General features: G+C 39.4%; 1 long non-coding RNA gene across 2 annotated transcripts; it reads right to left on the reverse strand.

Moving 5' to 3' along the window:
- Positions 1-500: 500 nt before the first annotated feature.
- On the reverse strand, positions 501-18,769 carry LOC117824351. Of its 2 annotated transcripts, none has more exons than XR_004633567.1 (4): positions 18,625-18,769; positions 7,158-7,256; positions 5,695-5,809; positions 501-610 (listed from the first exon to the last, which is right to left on the reverse strand). It is a non-coding gene; the product is annotated as an uncharacterized LOC117824351 (long non-coding RNA). The 2 variants fall into 2 exon arrangements; XR_004633566.1 differs by lacking the exon at positions 18,625-18,769 and adding an exon at positions 8,145-8,156.
- Between the last annotated feature and the right edge of the window lie 3,230 nt (positions 18,770-21,999).

Genomic DNA, 21,999 nt, shown 5'->3' on the forward strand with positions numbered 1-21,999 from the left:
GCAAATATACAAAAAAACTCTGGCTCCAAATTATTTTTTGTACAGTCGTCCTTTATATACAGTCAATGATTGAGATACTGTAAATATAAGCTGTACTTCTATTATTCCTTAATTGCTGAAAAGACAGGCTTTAGTCAAGGAGCAGTCAAAAGTGATTTGATGAACGGCAATAAGGCCTTTTTTTGTCTTTTGAAATACCCAGTAGCCGTTCAATTTTGAATAAATTAATACATATAAGAAATGTCTGATCGGCTTCCAACTTTTCTTTGCTGTCACATAATCTTGAGGTGATTACAGGGGATACACGAAATCATCAGTTTCAGCAGATTGAATTACAGCAGCATAGAAAACACGGCCACATATTCACAAGGGCTGGTATGAAACTAAGATGCACTCAGACTCACCTGTGTGTCTGCTTATTAATTTACAATTGTATGTCCTATCACTGCTACGAAATTAGAATAAGCTTTTCACTAGCAAGGACCACACTAACAACAGAATGAGATTTGAAAGATAGTTTATTGATCGATATTGAACTTGTTGTCGCTTTGGGGAAGCTTCGTAGGGGATCCGCCGTAGCACCCGGGCACGACGAACCCCTCTCAGGGCCCTATGTATAAGAAGGAGAGGAGCAGAAGGAGAAAGGGAAGGGAGGGAGGGATTCGGAAACGAGAGCGAGAAAGGTTTGAATTTAGGGGAAAACGGAAGAGGCACAGGTGAGGTGTGGCCCTGCTCCTGAAATTTTGATATCATCACCACTTTATATCTTACATAAGGGGACCTCTTCCATGGAGGCAGCCATCTAGCATAGCCATGTCTCTGTCATAGCACCGCATAGACAAACTAAATTTTGTAGCTCCTCTGCAGTTTGGCTAAATGTGCTTTTGTTGACTCCAGGCCTGGCTCTGCTAATTACGACATTTTGCTGTTCTAGTTTAGTGAAATAAGATGTGGCGTCCATAAGGAGCATTCCATTCTGAAAATCATCCAGATATTTTAATGTTATTATGGTGCCTGACTTCCTGTCCCACTTGATCTGCCCTGTGAAGACTGATGCGTCTGGCAAAAATAGAAGTCTTGTTTCTGTATTAGACATCATGATAAACAGTATTGCTCAATGAAAAATCCCAATTTACAGAGAAACAGAATCCTGTTCAGTAACACCAACAACCAAGCTGACTAAGTAATGTGGACCTCTTCATACTTACACTTTGTCAGGTACCTTAAGGTGTGTTACTGTACTGCCTCTGTCTTCAGTAATTCCTCATTGACTTTAGAGCTGCTCAGAGAGTAGAGAAAAACTCCAACCCAAGCAACTTTTCAGGGCTTGTTTACCTTATTTGGAAGTATTACCCCTCCAAAATAACACCCTAAGCACCAAACTTGACATCAATAACACTTTCTTTCACCGGTGCATCTGTAATTTTCAAACCAGTGTTGAGCTGCTCATGCTGTTTACACATCTCTCGCCAAGGCAGAACATAAAAACCAGCAGCTGTCAAAGTATAACTGAAATTGTGGGATCGTTGGGCAAACAGGGAGCTGGTTTATTAGAACAGTTTTTAGGTCAGACACAGGGTGTTAACGGCGCTCAAGAAAGCAGGAAAACACAAAAACAAATTAAGCTTCCAGCTATTTTCTGCCAGAGTTTCTGGCTTGGAAGATTGTTTTTAACGTGACAGGAGTGGTGGGATGTTTGTGTACCTGATTACTTTTCACGCACTCCTACATACTACTACTTAAGAGGTAAGTCAGTGAGGTAAAACAGCAACTTTCCAAGGAGTCACATCAAAATATTGTTGACAGTTGTGTTTGTCAACGCCTGGTTAAATAATTCAAAAGCAAGATTTAAAGCCATGTGTACACAGACACTTTTAAACGTTTTAAAGATGTGATCTGCTGCTTGTTGTGTTGTTGAATCATGTGGTGTTTGTTCTCAGCATGAGTGTGTATTTAAAAGGTGCGTAACATGCTTTCATTTGGGGTAATTATTCACTGCAGGTGTATGTTTCCAGCAGTTAGAGTAGATGTGGAAAAAAGTGTCTGCTATCGAATTGGTGTCAGGTATTAATTTGACTCTGCAGCACACTTGACTCTGAAGTGCCTTTGTGACGAAAAGCAGAGTGCAGCAATGATTTGCTACAGTGGGTGCTCTCTCGTTTGGGTTTAAACTCTGCTCACATAAGGTAACTTTTCAGTGTATAAAGTGTGTGTCTGTGGGAGTGAGTGTTATAGAGAGGAGATGGGGCGGGTCTCGTCAATGCAAATCATTCTCAGCCTGCAATCTAGCTCCAGCTGGCGTGATGCTCTGGCATATTGGCAAGTGAGGCGGGCGGGTCGATAAGGATTTTAACCGCATCTTAAAACAGGTAATGGTGGACCTTTATGTGTGTCATTGTCACTTAACCAAAAGTCACGGCTCCTAAGTGCCACCATCCATCACCTGCCTGCCTGCCACATGCAGCTTTCTGCCTAACTGATTCACTTAAGCTCTGTTTGTTTGTTTGCTCTCAAAGTCACTTTCATTTATGATAGAACTGAGCGGGGCGCTCCGATTGCATGCCGGGCTGTACAGAGACAGACAGGCAGGGGTGGTTTGCTCTAAAATTGCTCACCCACACCAAAGCCTTTCATATTAGATATTCTGCTTATAAAAAAGCTATATTTGGGCTTTTTATAAACAACTGAGAGGGTGCTGTTGATCCTAGATAAAGAGTTGCTGTTTGGGTACTTTGCCTCCTAGGTGCGGCACAGCATGCACTGTCAATGCTGTATGCCTGCCCTTGAAAGACTGAAGTTTCCCTCACCTTTACCACAGCAATGTCAGTCACAAGCACCTTTGTATTTTAGCAGCACATTGGTTTTAAATGCAGAAAAAAACAAAACTCATATGCAGCTTTTAATTTTGCAACATGACACGTGAACATTATTTAATTTCTAATCACACTTTAGTCTATCAAAGTAAAACTTATTAGATGTGCTTAATTTATGTTAGTTAAAAAGACCATTTCACAGTGCATTGGGATAAACAGTATTTGTGGAAACACCCCTTTCTTTGGGGTAAGAACATGAACAGTCCAAAAACTTGCAGGGTTACCTGACAGATCTTCAAAAACAGCACAAGTGTTGTTTTTGTTTTCCTTCCTCTCATCAGGCTAATCTATACAAGAAATACTACAAAGGTAACATCCAGCGTTTCTCACACGTAGACTTTACCTGGCAGTGCTGCCAGGTATTTTTACAATCACTTTATGTATTGATTCATTTTGGGAGAAATAATGCAATCAGAGATGAAAATGCACTCTAAGCTCGATCTGCTCCTCACTGTGACAGGCGCACACTGTGCTTGTTACATCCCTCTTGTAAAGGAGACGTTTGTTTTTAGATCTCTTCTGTTAAATATCTTCCTCTGCTTTTGTAAAAGAGTCTGAACACGATATAATTGAATGACGTTATCAAGTAAGTTAAGATCGTTTGGATGTAATAAATGTAAAGTTCCTCCTCATTGGATTGTGCTGTTGTATAATCAGATCGCGGGTGAAAACAGGCTAAAACTGAACAGTTTGCTTTTAGAAAATGTATATTTGAAAGAACATAATGAATTGGGATAAAGATTACAAAATAAATACATCTACTGGATTTAATGTCACACATGTTTTTCAGCATTCAGCTTTTATGTGGCATTCAAAATATTTAGTTTGCAGCCACAACACAAATAAACAACAGTAATTATTATAGGCACGCATGTGTGTTGTTAATTTCAAATCAAAGTCTGAGCTGGTAGTATATGTATGTGAATTTAAGACCTATTCAGGACTCAGAATCATTATTGCACATGTATTTATCTCAGATTAAAGCAACAAAGTATGAATACCTATATTCTTTGTATATCTATTTATAAACTGCAAGAAATTCTGACCATCCTGTGTGTGCTTGGTTGTTTGTATCCATATGTTAACCTTGTGATGGACTGACTCTGTGAATAAATCAGTGTTAAATAAATTAAATCATATTATGATTCATACCTTGAGTCAGCTTGTATGTATCGTTGGTGGCTGGGTACCAAGCAGTGCAATGTATGGTTAGCAGTGGTTATGTGAAATACAGACAAAGAAACAATCAATTACTTGGTTAAAAGGGAAGATCCAGATCACTACATTTTGAAACCGGTCAGACAAATAAATTGTATTGAATGTAAAAAAAAATTTATGTAATGTAATGTTAAAATGTCAAGTTGCCTTAAATGACAGGCCTATGTGCTCTCAGTACAAGCAGTGTGTGTGCGTACTGTATATGTATGTGCATATGTTTACATGTGTTTGGGTGTATATGCATGTATGTATGTATGTTAATGTATAGGTACAGAAAAAGTATAGACGATCTTTAAAAATAGATGAATATTGGATATGTTTGTATATAAAGGGAAGCTTACTTGATTATTAATTATTAATTAATTACGGAGAAGGGGTGGGATTTAATAAGTGTTACTTCTTCCCACTCCTTTACGGACATGTTACAGAATTCATATTAGTGATGAAACAGCTTTGTTCAGATTTTTTGCATTTTTTGTAACGTTTGCTTTTTTGGGGGGAATTATGTCTTTTTGTTTATTTGCATTTATTTTTGACATGTTCAAAATAAACCCACAAAAGGTTTTGGGTAAATCACTGTAACTGTCTTTCATCAGTGATGAGAATTTTAGCGGCAAATCCTCTTGGTGATTAACATTAGCAAATCAAAGGTATGCTATAACAGGTTTTTAAATGAGCAATAATGTTAGTTTAGAGTCAGTAAGGCCTGCATGTGTTTTAATTTCAGTTTTGTTTTCTAGCTCATTATTTTTACTTACAGACACTGTCTTGTAAAAGGTTTCAGTACAGTAGGAAGGTAGTCGACTGGCAGTAAGCTCTAAGACCACATTAAGTAAGCCAGGGAGGCTGGATTCAGAGACTTCCTGAGTCTTACTAGCCTGCAAAATTTAGCTAGCTGGACTTAATTGGCAGGACAATGCAGTTAACCCTGATGAAGAATGAGCACATTATGAGGGTGCTGTTTAGTTTAACATTAATTCCACTGGGTTTTAAAAGCTGCTGCCAAACAATGAAATTATTTGCCCAGGTTATTGCTGTTATTGTATTTGCTGCACACATAATTATGAATTAAAATTATTATTAATATTGCCTGGAAACAAGCATTTAAGAGGTCATTATACCAGCTTAAAGTGAGGAGAAGAAGAAAGCATCACACATGTTGGACAGCTGTGCAGCATAACTCAGAAAAGTACGTTCTCTCAAAAAATACTTAGCATGGAATGTGTTCATTAGAGCTCGGCTCACTGTGTATCAGGAGGAAGTTGGCAGAGCTCTTTCATCTTTGTGTATATTTACAAAGCTTTGGCAAGCGTCCCGTTCATATTTGTGGCTATCTGGCGAAGATGTTGAGTTTCCCTGAGCAACAGCGAGAAGCAGCAGAGAATGGTTGGCAGACTTAAGACGGGTAAGAAATGCTTGTTAAGCCAAACTATGTTTCATGGTTAATTAAAAACCCACTCCATATTTGAAGTTTGTTTTTCCTCGCTGCTCCCCGTTTGACCCTCTCTGTCATGAAGCCGCCATGGGAATGAGGGGTGGGCACGCAGGGCCAGCACTGCCTTTCTCTTCTGTTTGACTGATGTGTGTTATTAACCGGCTTTACCTTCACTCTTTCCAGTCCTAATCCACAGAGGGGCGGGGCCAGCAACAGAGTTCCAGCTTTCTTCTCTGGTGTGGATATTGTGATTGAAAGGCCTGCTTTGAGGAAGCACTCTGATCTGGAAACAAAGAAGCCTCCGTCACTCCAAACCACTCAGTGATTTTCAGGATATTAACAGCTTGGCAAACACTGTCTAATTCAATTGCCTCTGAGTAAGAAAGAAGTGACGCAAAAGGAAAGAAAGCAAGAAAACCAAGCATCACACTTGAATGGTGGGAGAGGATGCAGTCACCTCATGCTCAACCTGCTGTGGAAAGGACTTCATGAGTATTTTGTTTTCATCCAAGGTAGTATGCAGCAAGAATCGCTGGGTGAATGTAGATGCACGCGACAGCCTGTGAGTAGGAAAAGAGAGAACACCACCTTGTGTGTGTGTTTCTCTGTGTTCTTATTACAAGGCACTCTCATTTACATATAGAGCGCTGGGCCCTCAGGAGGTAAGTGGACTTAAACAGTGAGATAGCTCCGCTATTTATTGCTTTTCATGCTGCAGTGAATACCTGAGAGCCGCAACTTTTCAAACGTGGCAGTGAAATCTATATCCAAATGACCAACAGCCGTCACTGTTCTCCTGTAAGTGCCTCTCTCCCAGAAAGAGAATGGATGCTGTTAGACACACAATGCACCAATATCTATAAGCTCTTTCTATGTTACTACACAGGGGATAGGAGGCATAACACTATGTGGTGACATGTTGACATGACAAGCTGCCAAGTTTGTATTCCGAAAACTTTATTTTTTAGAAAGTGAGCAAAAACTTGGAAATATGACAATCTATCTGATTTCATTTTTTACTCCCTGAAACTATTGACAAAGCAACCCACCCACACAGCAAACTCATGTCAAAATTGTCAGGCTGTCAATAAAAAAAGTCTGTTTGCATTTTCTGAAAATGATGATACGATCCATCAATGTCAGGCTAATCTGAATTGGAAATTACATTACAAAACCCAGAAAGAAAAAGCGTGTGTTTTTGTCTCGTCCAGTCAGCAGCATGGAAGATTTATAGCTACGCCATTATTCCAAACATAATCTTAGTTCTGCCGTGTGATTTAACAGTGATTTATAGTCATTCCATTTTCTTGTAAACCAGGCAGAGAGTGACAGAAAAGGACAGACTAATATGCTAACAGCCACAGAACCGCTGATATGAAAATAAAGCCGGGTGAGGAAGCTAAACGATGTCATCTTACTCAGCAGATGAAGTCCTGTCACTGGCGCTGATTACACAGAGACATTTACATCATCTTAAATAAAAGAATGATGGCACCTTGACTTTAACACACAGGGGTGGATCCAGGGCTGGCTATGCCCCCCCTTAAAACCTGGTTGTCAACCCAAAAACCAATACCTAGACTATAATAAGACAGTTCTTTTTACTAGACCGGTGTGTTTTTCTTTTTTACCTTGACATGCTTCCACTACAACAGTCGTCTTAAGAAGAATCATGTGGTGTTGTTGTGAAGTTGTCTGTCAGCTGATTTATAGAGGTTTGGTCTTCCTATCTGAAACAGAAGAAAAAAAAATCCTGAACTATGAAAGAAAGACTATTTGTCAGAGGCACGACTGTGTTGCAACCATAGACTGTATAATTAACGGGCGTAGTATCCGTGACGTCACCCATCTGTTCCTGAGCGCTTTTTGGAAGCCAATCGTCAGTGGGTGCCGTATTGGAAATGCTGAACCAAACTTTGTCCAAGCTAGTGTGAGAAATGGGCAGGTCTTTGGCCTTATCGCTAACGCCCTGTAGCTGTTAGCCTGCCTGTCAATCAAGTCGGCCATGTCCTTATTTGAGCAAAACTTTTACATTTAATATCTTTGAAAATACAGAGTTGTAAAAAAAATTACCTCTGTACAGTGTGTTTATTAATGCTGCAAAGATTGTCTTTTTTGAATAGGTGTGTATCTGGTTTCTGGTGTTTTTGCAGCCAGCCTCAAGCAGACGCTTGAAGATCTGCAGTTTTAAGCCCTTCCGCATGGGCTTCATATTCTTAGACTGGAGGTTGCCGCTTGGTTGCAACAGACTGCTAGTAGCTTCTTTGGATTTCGGTGTTACATGTTACATTTTGTAATTACTCTAAATTGTAGAATTGTGAATGCATCTATTTTCTAAAGTCTGTTGCCACTCTGTTGTGTACTGTCTAAGTAAAAAAGAGAAACCAACATTTTTATTCTGGATACATTAATATTAGTCCTACAAGTAGATGGGAGAAGTCACAATGGGAAAAACAGAGGATGAACCATGTGTGAAAAAAAAGATTGAATTACAAAAGAACCCAAAGTACAAAGGAAACTTTCTAAAATGTCAAAGAGACTGAATCTAAAAGAAAACACTGGGAACACAAGGAAACCCTGGGATAAAGAAACACAAAGTGGACACAAGGAAGACTTACAATGGTTCAACCCAAGACAGGGGAAACAGAGAAACTGATTACACAGAGTAATTAAAACAGGTGTGGACAAAGGACACAGGTGAAACCAATCGGGTTCATCAAAAGGAGGGAAACACACAAGGGCAGGAAGTAAAACGAATCTTGAAACACAGGGATCAAGAACTACAAAATAAAACACAATAGACTAGACTAATAAACAAGAAAAAAACAGACATGGATCACTAAACACAAAGGAGACGGGATAAGTAATACAGAACACAGACGGGGTGGAAACAGGGCATGAAACACAGGGCAAAAACAAAACTAAAGATCAACTCATGATGACATAGACATGATTAGATGGAGATAGAGAAGGTAATGCATGTGTTTTGTAACAGTCAGTGCACATACCAAGCCCTATATGTTAGTGTCCAATTTGGCCACCCCTGTTCAAAATGAGTCTTGCTCCACCCCTGAAAACACACCATCATTACATACATTATCATCAGTAACTCTAAATACATGCTTTGCTTTTCATTCAATATTCCATGATGTTCCAGTGTTGCAGTTTCATTTAGCATACACTTTTCTCTAAAGCAACGTCCACCTCAGAGTAATAAAAATACAAGCAAAGATCTAGAAAAGAGATCATGACACATGTATCTGTGAGTTCTGTGGCAAAGGAAAAAAAAATGTATTGGTGGTAAAGGTCAAACAAGGTTCAGAGTGGAAACTTGTCAAAATCAAGTGCAAGTTAAATATTCAAAAAGAAGGAACATAATCCCAAAGGAAGAAGAAAAGAGTCTGCAACTGACCAGAGGTACTTAGACCAACTAAGTCAAATATAGTGTGGTAAACCTGAAGCTGAGCAAATATGCACAACCAGATATGTTGTAGTGTTCCTTTGACCACAACTCTCCATGTCATTTTCACTTCAATTACTGCTTTATATGTCTGTCTTGACCAACAGTGTTTAACTTAGCCGGGTGGGATCTCATTACTTAAAATAGAGTTGACCAGTAGAGCACTCTAGAAAAAGTAAGCTTTATTTTTGGTCATGCTAACTGACTGGTGTCAGCAAGTAAGTTAACATTAAGTTACCCACACAGAAATTCTTTATCCTAGTAGGCTAAAAAAAATAATTGAATCTTTAAATGGGTGTATAGCATTAGCATAAAAATAATTAGTTTAGCCTTTGAAGTCATAAACTTGTTTTTGTGTTGATCATTTCACCCTTTTTTATCACTTACTTACTTACTTACTTACTATCTTTATCCTGTGAGTTAGTGCTCGTAGAGGAGGCAGACATAGAGGAAGATTCAGAAAATATTATGAAGTTTAACAGCCACAGCAACTTTCTATATGAGTCTGGTGGCTCTGTCCTTCCTTCCTTTGTGAATTGGACATTTTTAATGCAAAACTTGACTGAGGAAACGTTGAGGAAGAACCAAAGCAACATTTTACAACAATTTGGAGGGACAGTTGTTTTTCTTTTTTTAAATTGGGTTGCATGAGGTACTTTTCAATAGTAAGTTTATTACTCATGGTCATCCAAGTTAGCTAGGCCCCTTTGTTGGAAAAACAGACAGAAAACCAGAAAAGTTTAACAGAAGCTAGGCTATCAACCCCCACAGCTACTTTTAGGAAACTCCAACCCAAACAATAATGTCAGTGTTCAATCTATTTTGAAAATAATCCACGTTTTACTTTGAATGTGTGATGTGACCTTCAAAGCCTACATCGATCCCTCCACAGCCATGTGTCCTATGAAATGTATATCCTGTTTTGTTACTGGTTGCGTCATTCCAAAAGCAAAGAAGTCAGCAGATCGTTACTCTCATAAGAGCAGCAGATAGATGGAAATGACCCTGGAGCCTGAAACCCTATTGAGCAAAGCCTTGAGGGCGGCTCTTCTTATTAAGTCTATACTGCTGGGAATCGTGGAGGCTTTTGACTAAGGTGGAGTCACTCACCCAGATTAGCCTTTAGCCTTGGAGGAACCCACACTGTTCCTTTGACTAGTTATTGCTTCCTGCTGTACAGATCATACATCTATGCTATTGATTGGCCTTGCCTGCTTCAGGGCTCTAATTGTGGTGCGGGCCTCGCGTTTCACCGACAGTAATAGGTTACACAGAAGAATAAAGATGCAGCCACTGGATATTGATCACGAGGAATCCACACCTCCAGCAAAATTAACGAGACAATGCATATGGATCAATACTGCTCCCTCCTCCACTTGGCAAGAGATTCTTTTATTCACTCTTCTTCTTTTTCCTCCATGCCGCTGCCTGTAATCCAAGAAAAAGTGCTGATTGGGGCTCATCTTTTCAAAAGCATCTCATTAAAGTTCATCATGCAGTATCCATTGTAAAACCGCCAGGAATCTCATTATGGATTCAGGGGGGAGAAGAGGTTTGGCCTCAATTGTTTAGGTGTAACCCAGAACTGCACTTTCTTTGGAAGTGTGTTTTACTGTAACCAAGAGGCTGCTATCGTGGCCTGTTTCTGAAAGTCTGATCACCCAGTGTGGGAAGCACCACAGAAGAAGTCAGAAATGTACAGTAATGCACACGATTGTTCGCTCAGGAAGGTAGAGGATTAATGGACTAATAACCCTGCTATATATAATGTGACCACCCTAGTCAGTAACCCACAAACCCCTCATTTGTTATGTGTAAGTATTGGACCAACAAGGATGCGAAGGTACCCAAAAATTGATTCTTCATTCCCGCAATTAGCTCGCCTTTAAGACTGATCAAAGCGATAGGAATGTGGTGTATGTTTGTGTATATGTGAGTTTGTTCTTTGAGATCATTATGAAGCGGATTCTTAGAAGCCACAGGGCTGAAAAGTACTCAGTCATGTAATTACTCACACTTGATGCCAAGGCTCTGCCACGGCGAAGGTTTGGAGTGTTAGGCTTCCTACTGGGCGTATTCTCTCTGCATGCTTACCAACAAAAACCTTTAATCTCTCACGCACAGCGGTTGACCGCATTTCTGGCCATATCTTCTCTTTGCAACCCTCAGGAGTGCAGGTTTCCCCTCAGGGAGAGCCCAGAGAGAGTGAACTTTTCACAGTAGCTAATTGAAGCCGTTAGGACTATAAATAGATTTGTTTTTAATCTGTTTAGAGTTTGTAGCCAGGAGAGAAGACGCCACATGAGATATTCAAGGTTGGGTTACAAAGCCTTTTTATGATTTTTATTCCTTTTAGTTTTTGGACTATTAAATGGGTTGCATTTCAATTTTGTTGTACCATGCACAATGAGAGTAAATGTATATTCCATTCTATGTTCTATTCTATTCTAAAAATAAGATAAAAACAGTGCTCCTTGAATATTATATGAATTACATTCAAAATTAAAAGTTAGCTTAAAAGGTTTGGGTAAGTGCTTTGTAACATGTACCCAAGAATGTGCAACTAATAACATGACAACCTTCATTAATTCGTACATTGTCAGGATTTTTTTTTTTTTTTTTGAAAATGTGTTTGAAACATATTTACTCAATAAATTTGGTGAACTTAAAGAAACAAGGCCCATCCACGTCACGTTGAGGTCCTGCTCAACCTGCCAGAGGTTTCAGTCCGCCACAACAAGGCACTCACTACACATTATCCTGCTGATGAATGTCTGCTTAAGAGATACATTTTACTCCACACATTGATCTGGTCCTGATTTTATTGTTTTAAAAATAGTTACGTTTTATTTTCTATTCAAAATAGTCCACTGAACTCAGTTTGAGCTGTGTTGTAATGGTTAACAATGAACCCTCTCAGTATGAGCTAAGTTAATATCACTCACATTAACACTAGAACTGCAATGGGGGGTCATTTTGACTGTTTTCACATTTATATATCGTCTAACTTTGTTAAATTAAAGATTACAGTGCTGCTGGTTCCTGACTTTTCTTGAAGTTGTGTGTTAACAATGTAATTTATTCAAATTGCATGAAAGGCAACGATTATATGATCATGTTTATCTACTTCGGCCACAGGCAGTCATAATGACTGCCGCGATTAGATTTATACATTTTCACCCGGGGCATATGCCTCTTGGTTGCTTGGCAACTATCATTGTCTCTATAACTATAACTTAAGGCTGATTTATACTTTTGCGTTGAATCAACGGCGTAGCCTACGTCGGGGGTCCACGTAACTCCCGTACCTACGCCGAGGCCTACGCACGTAGCTGACGTGCACCTCCTCCAAAATGTAACTACCCGTAGAGCCGACGCGGACCGCAAGCTCTGTGATTGGACCGCTCGGCGGCTTTGTCTTTCCCGCATTTACAGCACTTCCGGGATCCCGGACATCGGCTGCACATCGGCCGTGTATTTCATCTCCTCCTCTTTATTCTTCATGTAATCATGTCTGTATGATAAACAGCAACACGTATCATCTGTAGATTAACATAACACGCTCTGAATCGCTGTGGAAAAGTAAACAGAGATCGTAGCGGGACCGGAAGCAGGCGGCCGGCTATCAGAGAGACCGCACTGCCCTCAGGCGTTTCGGCAGGGAATTGCTGCGCGACACGGACACACCGACGCACAAGTATGTGGTGCTCATGTCTGCGTCAGCCCCTGCTGCGTAGGGGAGACGCAGAAGTATAAATCAGCCTTTAGAGATCGGCCGTGAGTTAGTGTACAAAGCAACTTTAAAAGTTTTGATTGAAACGTAGAAAAATAGATAACTCTTGTTTGGAAATTATGGCAAACAGAAGCTCAAAGAGAGAGATGACTGCTGAGGAAGCCTGACAGTTGTTCCAGGAATTCGACAGCGCAGACCAGCGATCTGAATAAGAAGCAGATAAAAGTGACTCGCCGGGGAAACTTTCATCCTATATATAGATATACAGTATATCCATAAACAATAAACACATCATTCTCTATATTGCAAATTTATCATAACGTCATAAAGATAATACAATTTGGACCCGGCAGTCAAAATGAACTCTCTCAGCCTTTCTCGTAGAAATAGAATTCTGACCCTTCTAGTGTTAAACTGAACATTTCCACAGTCTCGAATAATACAAGGTCAACAGCACTTTATCACTGATGGAGTTGTTCAACCTTGTTTACGTTAGAATCTGACATGTTATTTCCTATTTACTCTGTATTCGATATCCTGTTTCCTTTATGTACAGTCTTCAAACTTGTAGATTTTTTTCAGAGTATACCGTTTTTGCCTTCAACCCCAATTAAATGATGAAATACAGAGATACGAGAAACTTTACATTCAACTATTCATGAAAGCAAACGGAGAGCATGACATCAAACTCTAAAGCTTAGATACCAACCTGTGAGTTGCATATTTCTTATCCTATTGCCAGAAAACTTAATATCAAATAAACCCAAAATGACAGTATAGATAAAGGTTCTGTAGTTCTGTTCAAAATGTCCTCTAATGGTTAAAGAGACCTGGAACCTATCGTGATGCTGTTTTTTTTCATCACACTAAGAAAAACATATTTTTAAAATGTGATACAGAAACAATATCTCACCTTCAAATGAATTCACTCTTCCTCTAATCCTCTCTTTGCCTCTTTAGAAAGCCAGCATACATGTGTACACATACAGTATTTCCATAAAGTGACTATTTGTGGCAGTTACAGAAAATGCCGATTTTTTTTTGGCCTGGCATTGAATTAACACAGGTGCTTCATTCAACCACTTTGATTCTGGAAAATTTTTGGGCTGATTTCACTGCAGATAAAAATTGCTGCAGTTTTGGGTAAATTGCTGCCAGTGATTGGTTAAACTCACATTGATTATTGTGACTGCAAGATTGTGAATGCCTGAGGGGACTAAGGATTACTGTATGAAAATTGTTGACTAATTTTTGATGAAATTCAGAGCGTGGTGTTGCTGCCAACAGTATTCAAGCTGGAGCTGAATCCTGCAGGGGCATTAGTATGGACCAGAGACGCCTCGAGTCACAAGAGAAAAATTGTTAAATCGGGAAACATAATTTCCTGCATTCTTTAACACATACAGAAGCACATTTTCTCGTCAGGGTTTTGTTAATGTATTTGCTCTTTGATGCGATATGTTGTACAACACCTTTTTTTCTGCAATGACTCTGCACCCTAAAGCAATTTGCATTTCTCATCTTTGTTTTTTTCCTTTTATGAAATCTAATCTCCTGTTTTTTTAATCTTTATGCAAATACACTGACACAAACATTTATTCATTCATGAAAAGTAGCACAATTACAAGCAGAAAATACATATTCAACACTATTTTTATCCACCTCACTTCTCTGTTTCTTAATCACAAACTCACTGAACAACTTGACTCGTTCACACTCATACAGCATCCTATAAACTCTTTAAGTTGGAGCTGTTTGCCAGATAGAGCCATGCAATGCAATTCCCCACTTTTTTTTAATCAGTCATCTGTAACAGGCAATTAAAAGTTGGTCCCAGCAGCGTACGCGAGCAGTAAAATTAAAGCCCTGGCCCTATGTTTCATCTCTCTCCACTTCCACTGGTTTTACAGCTCCCCTGAGCGCTTAATGTGGAGACGAAAAATGGTCACCAACAAGGTGGTGTTATCGATGGTGCTGACATTTGCGGTTAAACCTTTCAAGTACTTGGCAATATCAGTTTTCCCCTTCCTCTCTCCCTCACTGTCTGTCTAGTCCCTTTTCAAAGAGTATAAGCACATAAACTCCTCTGTGATTCACTTTGTCTCCTGGTTGTCTGACGCAGAACAGTAATCCTAAGCCCCCTGTCTGCCTGCCATTATTTGCCTCTTTCCCTGCATGCATTTTGATGTATATCTGCAAAGAGAGGAGGCCAGCGCCGTTAATTAGGAGCATGGCACGGTTAAAAAGGATCCGTGGGGAGAGATGGCGGTACTTGCTGCTCTCAACCTGCCCACCTTGTCCTCCCACAGTGCTGGTGATTAATGATGTCAGCCATATCAGGGGGGCCCTTATCAGACATGGACGATCCCACCAAACAAAGGCAGGGTTAGGAGCTCGCTGTTTAACTGATGGCGGCGAGGAGAAGACAAGGGCCGTCGTGAATGCTAATGACCCCTGGCGTCAATAGTTAAGTGAGCGTTCAGGAGCATTAAATGCTCCCCTTCCCAGTTTGAGGCCAGCTGTAATTGTGATGTGTATGATCGTATTAAGTTGAATGTGCCTGCGTTCTCCTGTTAGAGCCAGAGGTGAAAGGAATATTAACATCCTTCACTTAAATGTAATTCAATAAAGTAAATGTGTTCCTGTAGAATAATATTATCAAATATTCAGAACTTTATAACACTGCCAGCTGTTGAAGATTTATCCACTGTGCCAAATAAGTCTGTTTAAAATGTTAGCAGAAAAGAAGAACTTTGCAGTTACTGAGTTGTTGCTTTCACTTACTGTCATCCATACATTCATATAAACCAGGACTGACAAACACGTTTAGTAATTGTGATTGTACTGGATTTTAATTTTAAATTGTGATTCATCACATTTTTAATCAAATTCAATTATTTTCAACAATTCTTAAATTCATATTAACAAAGTAATGTATTTCTTACCAGTATCTTGATTTAGAAATCAAATGAATATGATTAAAGGAACTTTATGATGTGGACTTTTACATTTATTATTCAAAGAAATCTTGCACTGCTACACCACTGTGATCTGACACAATTACATAGAGGTAGATTCAATCATTAAGCTTTATTTATATAACCGCCTTTCATACAAATCAAATGCAATTCAAAATGCTTTTAAGGGACAGCAATATGAAAAAAAGCACAAAATAAAACATTCTACATATTGAACAATAATAAAGATTTAAAAGTACAGACTAGAAGCAGAGACTAATGCACACCAATAGCAATACAATGATTTAATTTAAACAATTACAATAAGATGGCTCTGATGTTCTTATTCAATAAGTCGGTATAGTTTTATTCCATTCAGTGATCCCCTGTTAATGTGATAGCATTTGCACTTTTCAGGAGTTCCAGCTTGGTTGCTTTTTATTTTTCATATTGGCCCTGTTTTATCAAACTATTGTTGCCCACAACAGTAAGAAATATGACCGGTCACAACAAAGCAGCCTGAGGACACCCTTCAGACAGAAGTCGCCTGCAGCAAGTTGCCGCCAATTTGGCAAGTGCCATAGTTAACTTTATCAGTTTTGTTTCATCAACAGGTCTGTGGTTATTCCCTCACTAGTAAATTGAGCTCTGTCAGTGTTTGTGATGTGGTTTCACACTTACGCCAGTCTGATTAGCTGCACCTGCATGCTTAGCTTGCAGGTGGTAACTCAAAGAGTGCAACAGGTCATACCTGAGCCATCTAGGAGTCTTTTTTTTTTTTTTGCATACCTGAATTCTGGTGACTGAACAGTGACAGAGGTATAACACCCCTTCACCACAAAACTTCTCAAAGCACAGTGACATTCGTCCAGCTTACTGAGTTACCACATACGAGACATTAGCACAGCTGAAGCTTGAGTGTTTTTTTGTGTGAATATTGCACTACAGGAAAATGGTGTGATCCATGGGAGTTATGTATTCAAATTATACGTATGAAATTATGTTTGTCTATTACGTGAGTGGCCCGTGTTGTATATGATGCTTGTGGGGATTTCTCTTGCAAACCAAATTGCCACTTGGGGACAATAAAGATTTTCCAATCCAATCCAATTGAAGACTGTAAGCACATCAAATACAGCATTACCTCAAATTCACACCATGCTGAAGTAAATGCTTTGCATATTGGACGCGCTTCCTCCGAGCTTAGCCAAACCTCAATCGCTTTCTTCGGCTTGCCATGATCCTCTTCTCACACCTGGAAGCTAAATAAATACACAGTGGATTGCAAAATTCTCGCTGAAGTCTAACCATGAAAGATATATGTTGCAGTGAAGAACGGGAAAATGGAAGCAAAATTCACACGCCTTATCAAATAAAAAAAACTCAGAAATTTGGAACCTGGTTTCGATGCCAAAGACTAACTACTTGCAAAGAAAAAACATAACAAAAACAAGGTTATGCTTAAGAGTGCGACAGGTCATCAGCTAACCACCTTCTGAAGAGTCTGAAGAAGAGATGTTTAGCTGAAAAACATGATTTCACAGGTGCATGCTGGTATTTGCAGTAAAATTATAAGAACTATTTTTCCATTAGTCCCTCTTTGTCATTACCATTTAGCTGTGCTTAATGGATGGTTACACACTCGGGCACTGGTGTGGATTTTCACAAGGTTACATGGTTTAATGGGACGCGCTGAATAAATGATCTTATCAGATCTAATGGAAGCACACAGATCAATAAAACAATCTCTGAGTCTAATCAAACTCTGATCTTTGTCGAGTTATGTGACTTATCTCCTGGTTATGAGATATCTGCCATGATACGCTTGCTTTCAACTTTATCATCTACGTGCATCGCATATTTTGAAAGTGAGCTCAGTGAGACCTTGCATTTACAATATATCAGCCCTATCTGTCCTCGGCCCAGAGAGAGACGGAGAAAAGAGAAAGATTGGATCTCGTCTTTCTGACGATCTGCCACTACAAAGGCAATATCTCTCCTCCGTCCTCAGATTGCGATCTCATAAGAGACCGAAATAGAATACAGTACAAGATAGAAGACACTTGTGTTTTACCAAGCGTTGGAGGACGTCTAATGAAGCAGCACACCGTAAAGATTATTCCAGCAGAGAACGTGCTCTTGAAATGCATTACAAGTCATTACCTCCAATCTAAGTGTGGCTTTGTTCTGCCAGAGGGGGAGAAGAGCTGGGCAAGAGACAGATACTTTACATGTGGAAAGATGCTTCTGCAATTATTATCTTATTTACAGTTCAGGTTCCAGTAAGGATGAGGAAAATACTATATGTTATTAGAAAAAAAACAAGATAACCATCTTATCAAATAAAACATGTCATAATCATTTGACTGAACTCCTCAGAGAGCAGGAAGGGAACGCCACTTGCAAGAATACATTCCTTTCATGTTGTAGAAGAAAGCTCCTGCTGTGCAGTTTATTTCTCTGAGGTACACACTCGAGAGAAACATACACAGATGTAAATGGTTCATTTGTTAATGTTTTCTAACTGCACCATTTTTGCTTGAGGCAAATGTCAAGAAAACATACAAGTCTGGAGATGAACAGTTAATGACTGTCATTTATTAGCTACTCTTCTATTGTCAGGGGAAATGTGTAGGTATATGAATGTTTGATAGAGTAAAAATATATTGTAAGTATATATTGCCTGGCAACTTATGAGAAACAGCATGTATGAGTGTTGATTGGTTTGATTTGATAGCAATTATTTGCTTCACCAGCAGTACAGCTTTTAAGAGGGTACTATTGTCCATCCATCCATCCATCCATCCATCCATCCATCCATCCATCCATCCATCCATGGATTATCATGGGTGGTATTAAAAATCAACTATTAAATGTTTTTGGTAAGACAATCATGATCCCCTGATGTTAAATCCTAAAAAGTTCTGACTAGCGAAACCATAACTCACCATAGGAGTATCTTGACTGCTTTGAAGAGGTCCAGTCGGTATCAGACCTGTGACACTTTGTGCCCCTACAGGCCTGGAGCACTTCCCTTAAAAAGTCTGGATATGCAGTCTTTATCTTTTGCTGCTCATCCAGAACACAGCAGCCAGAATCCTGAAACATAAGAAAATAACATAAGAAAATTTGATCATATCAACCCGGTTTTCAAAACACTTCATTGGTTCCCGTTCAATACAGAATCTATTTCGAAATCATATTGTTAGTCCATAAGGCACTCGATGGTTCAGCTCCCCTGTACCCGGGCACTCAGGTCAGCGGGTGGAAGACTTTTACCATACCCAGAGTCAAATCAAAGTCTGGTGAAGGGGCCTTTAGTTACTGTGGTCCTTCTATCTGGAACAAACTGCCTGCTGACCTAAGGTCCATCGCAACTGTCTCTACTTTAAAAAAAACAACTCAAAACACATTTATTTTCCAGAGCATATGAATAATATGATAATGATGTGACTGGATGCATGTGTGGCAACACTTGCTCTTTGTTTGATTGCTGTTTGCTGTTTGATGTATGTTGGGTGTATCTATTCTTTTTCTATGTTTTTATTGTTTTTTAATGTTTTTATGTTTTTATTCTCAATGTAAAGTGTAATGAAATGTGCATTATAAATAAAATTGCTATTGCTATCTAAAGGATAACCTAGAGGTTTAGTACAAACATTCAGTCACCTGAGGATGAATCCTGTCAATTTTGGGGATCATCCTTATCAAGTAACACTCAAAGGTCAACTTTTCGCTTTGATTTAAAATGTCTTTAAATCAAAAGTATGGATTGGCATTCACATTTTGCATAGAAACACATAGTTCCCAGATGATGAATACTGATAATTACTGTCAGGTTCAAAAGTAATATTTGTTCAAAATTGTGGTTTTATGTCAAAATATCTCAAAACGAATCAGAAAGCCTTCAGTAAACTTCAGGTGTAGAGCTCCTTATCATGGTACAACCCTGAACCATGAAGATTTCAATTTAAAGGTCTTGCCTGGTTAACATAAAAAAGCTGGGGTATTTATTTAGAGCACGTATTTTGCCGTCATTAGCAGTAAGCTCATAGCAAAGTTGCCTGAGTACAGCCTTGCATCTATGCTAGCATGTCTTTGAACTGTGTGAGGTTGCTTTGAGTAACAGTTTTTCACATTACTTTCTCGCTCTTACACATGCTGCGTGAAGCCAGCAGTGTTAATTTATGCCCATTTTGTGTACTATGTTCATCCCATTAGCGCTGTGACTCGATATTGGCTGCCAGCAGATTGTCTATGTAGTGTGTGTGGCTCTGGTTCTACCCACCGGGGGCTCCCTCTTCACTCCTCTGCTGTGAAATTTATAAAGAATACGAGGCGTCTTCCACCAAGTGTGGCTCCTTCCTTCCTTTCAGCATCTTCTCTCCATGGCTCTCACTCACCCTGCGTGCCGGAGAGGTCCGCAAGACTCATTAGCGCCTGCCTCTGTGTTTCATGCCGTGTTTCCCCAAAGGCATTACTAGCACCATTAGCCCAGGCAGCAGTGAGATTTCAAACTGCCTGGGCAGACGGATGCCTTCCAAACCAAAGTGTGCTCCTTTCTTTAATTAGCATTTTTCAAACATCAATATATTTTCCTCTGGCCTCCCAGGACCAAAACTCTGCAGAATTAATTATTAAAAGCCTTGCTGTCTTCCACTTTCAATTTCTCCCACCACCTCCTTCTTCCTTTGAAAGCAGTCATGGTTTCCAAGTTCTTGCCTCCAGTTGAATGTGATTGTGGGGTGGACATTTAGCAACAGCTCTCCCCCTGAGGTATGCTTTAATAACATGCATTTTGTGTGCAAAATTACCAATTTGGGGCCACACCAAGACTGAAAGCTGCATTTTACTGTTCATGAATGCTGGTCTGTAAAGCTTTGCTGCCCACAGGCCAGTTTGTAATTATGTTTACATTTCCATCTTTAATTTATTGTTTCATGTCAGATTTTGGTTTCAATTGTGCTGTGTTTCTAAGCAAGGCAAGGCAAGGATAGAATTACCTGATAGAATTACCTGCTGGGCTGCCTCTTCTTCAGAATTCCCTCAGGTGGACAGCAGAGAGTAATATCGCTTTCTATCTGTCATAAAAAGATAGAAATGGTGAGGCCACAGACTGAAGAAGACAGGAGATTGGATTGAAGGCACAATCTGGCTGAAAAGATAAAGTTGAAAAGCAGCAAGGTACCCTTTTCCTCTTTTGGCCTTGGCTGGCCTTTGTGGCAGAGCGAGGAGGGAATAACCACGAGGCCAATAAATGTACATTCACACATCAACCAAAGTCATCAGTGACAGGTTATCTCCTGCCCACTACTTTTGCTCTTTAATGAGACTGTCTTTATTCATCATGTTGTAAACAGTCCCCAATTATTGTTCTGTGTTTATGAAGGAAGACATATTTGATGGCTTTCTTGCTGGGAAAAATAGAAGGATTTTCTCAACTTGTCAGAGGAATGTGAGGGTTTTTATGTTGATAAATAATAGCTGATTAGCTAGAGAGTATAAAGAGGGTATGAAAATGATGTCACAGTAACCAGAGTTCCTGCGGTCACATCCAATGAGCATCAATCTAGTAGCAGCGTCAACACCCTTTGTATGTGCCACGAGAACATTGGATATTAAACTTCCTCAAGTTTGATCTCAAATTGTGGTGGTAGCTTACAGCACCATCTATTAAAAAAGTGAATGTTTATATCTTAATCCTAATGTCACTCTGGACATTGTAGAAACTTGAGTCTCAGAGTGATGACACATCCCCTGCAGCGGTGAAAAATACTCAATAGGTCAATCAGTGTTTGAATAAAAAAGCAGTCCAAATGATTGATTGATGATACAGAATGAAGCCATGATGTAACTGCATCATGGGAGCCCATATGCAACTAATTCAGTGAAATTTAATTCTATTGATCGAGAATAAACCGCACCCCCTCCAGTCTCCCTCCTCTCATTTTCTATTTCCCTCAGGTTAAATGAACCCACTAGATTTTAGTAGATCATCCATACAGTAAAATAACAATAAAGGAACAGTATGTATGACTTAAGCTAGATTACATTTTTATTACTGCTTTTTACTTTAAAAACATGGCGGTGCAGGATGGTGGCCTCCATGGAAGGGGATCTCCTATAGTCTGCCATAAAAGGCTTATTTCAAACCAAACAGTTCTTATATTCAGGTGATTATACACAACATTTATATCAGTTATCTTCTACTAAATGCCACAAACGTCTACAAACTGCACCTTTAATAAAGTGACAGTATGCAACCAAACTGTAGTCCCTTGTTTTCTGCTGGAATCATTTGGATCATTGGGAAAGTTTAAATG

The sequence above is a fragment of the Notolabrus celidotus genome, chromosome 13, assembly GCF_009762535.1.
Source record: "Notolabrus celidotus isolate fNotCel1 chromosome 13, fNotCel1.pri, whole genome shotgun sequence".
Taxonomy (NCBI): domain Eukaryota; kingdom Metazoa; phylum Chordata; class Actinopteri; order Labriformes; family Labridae; genus Notolabrus; species Notolabrus celidotus.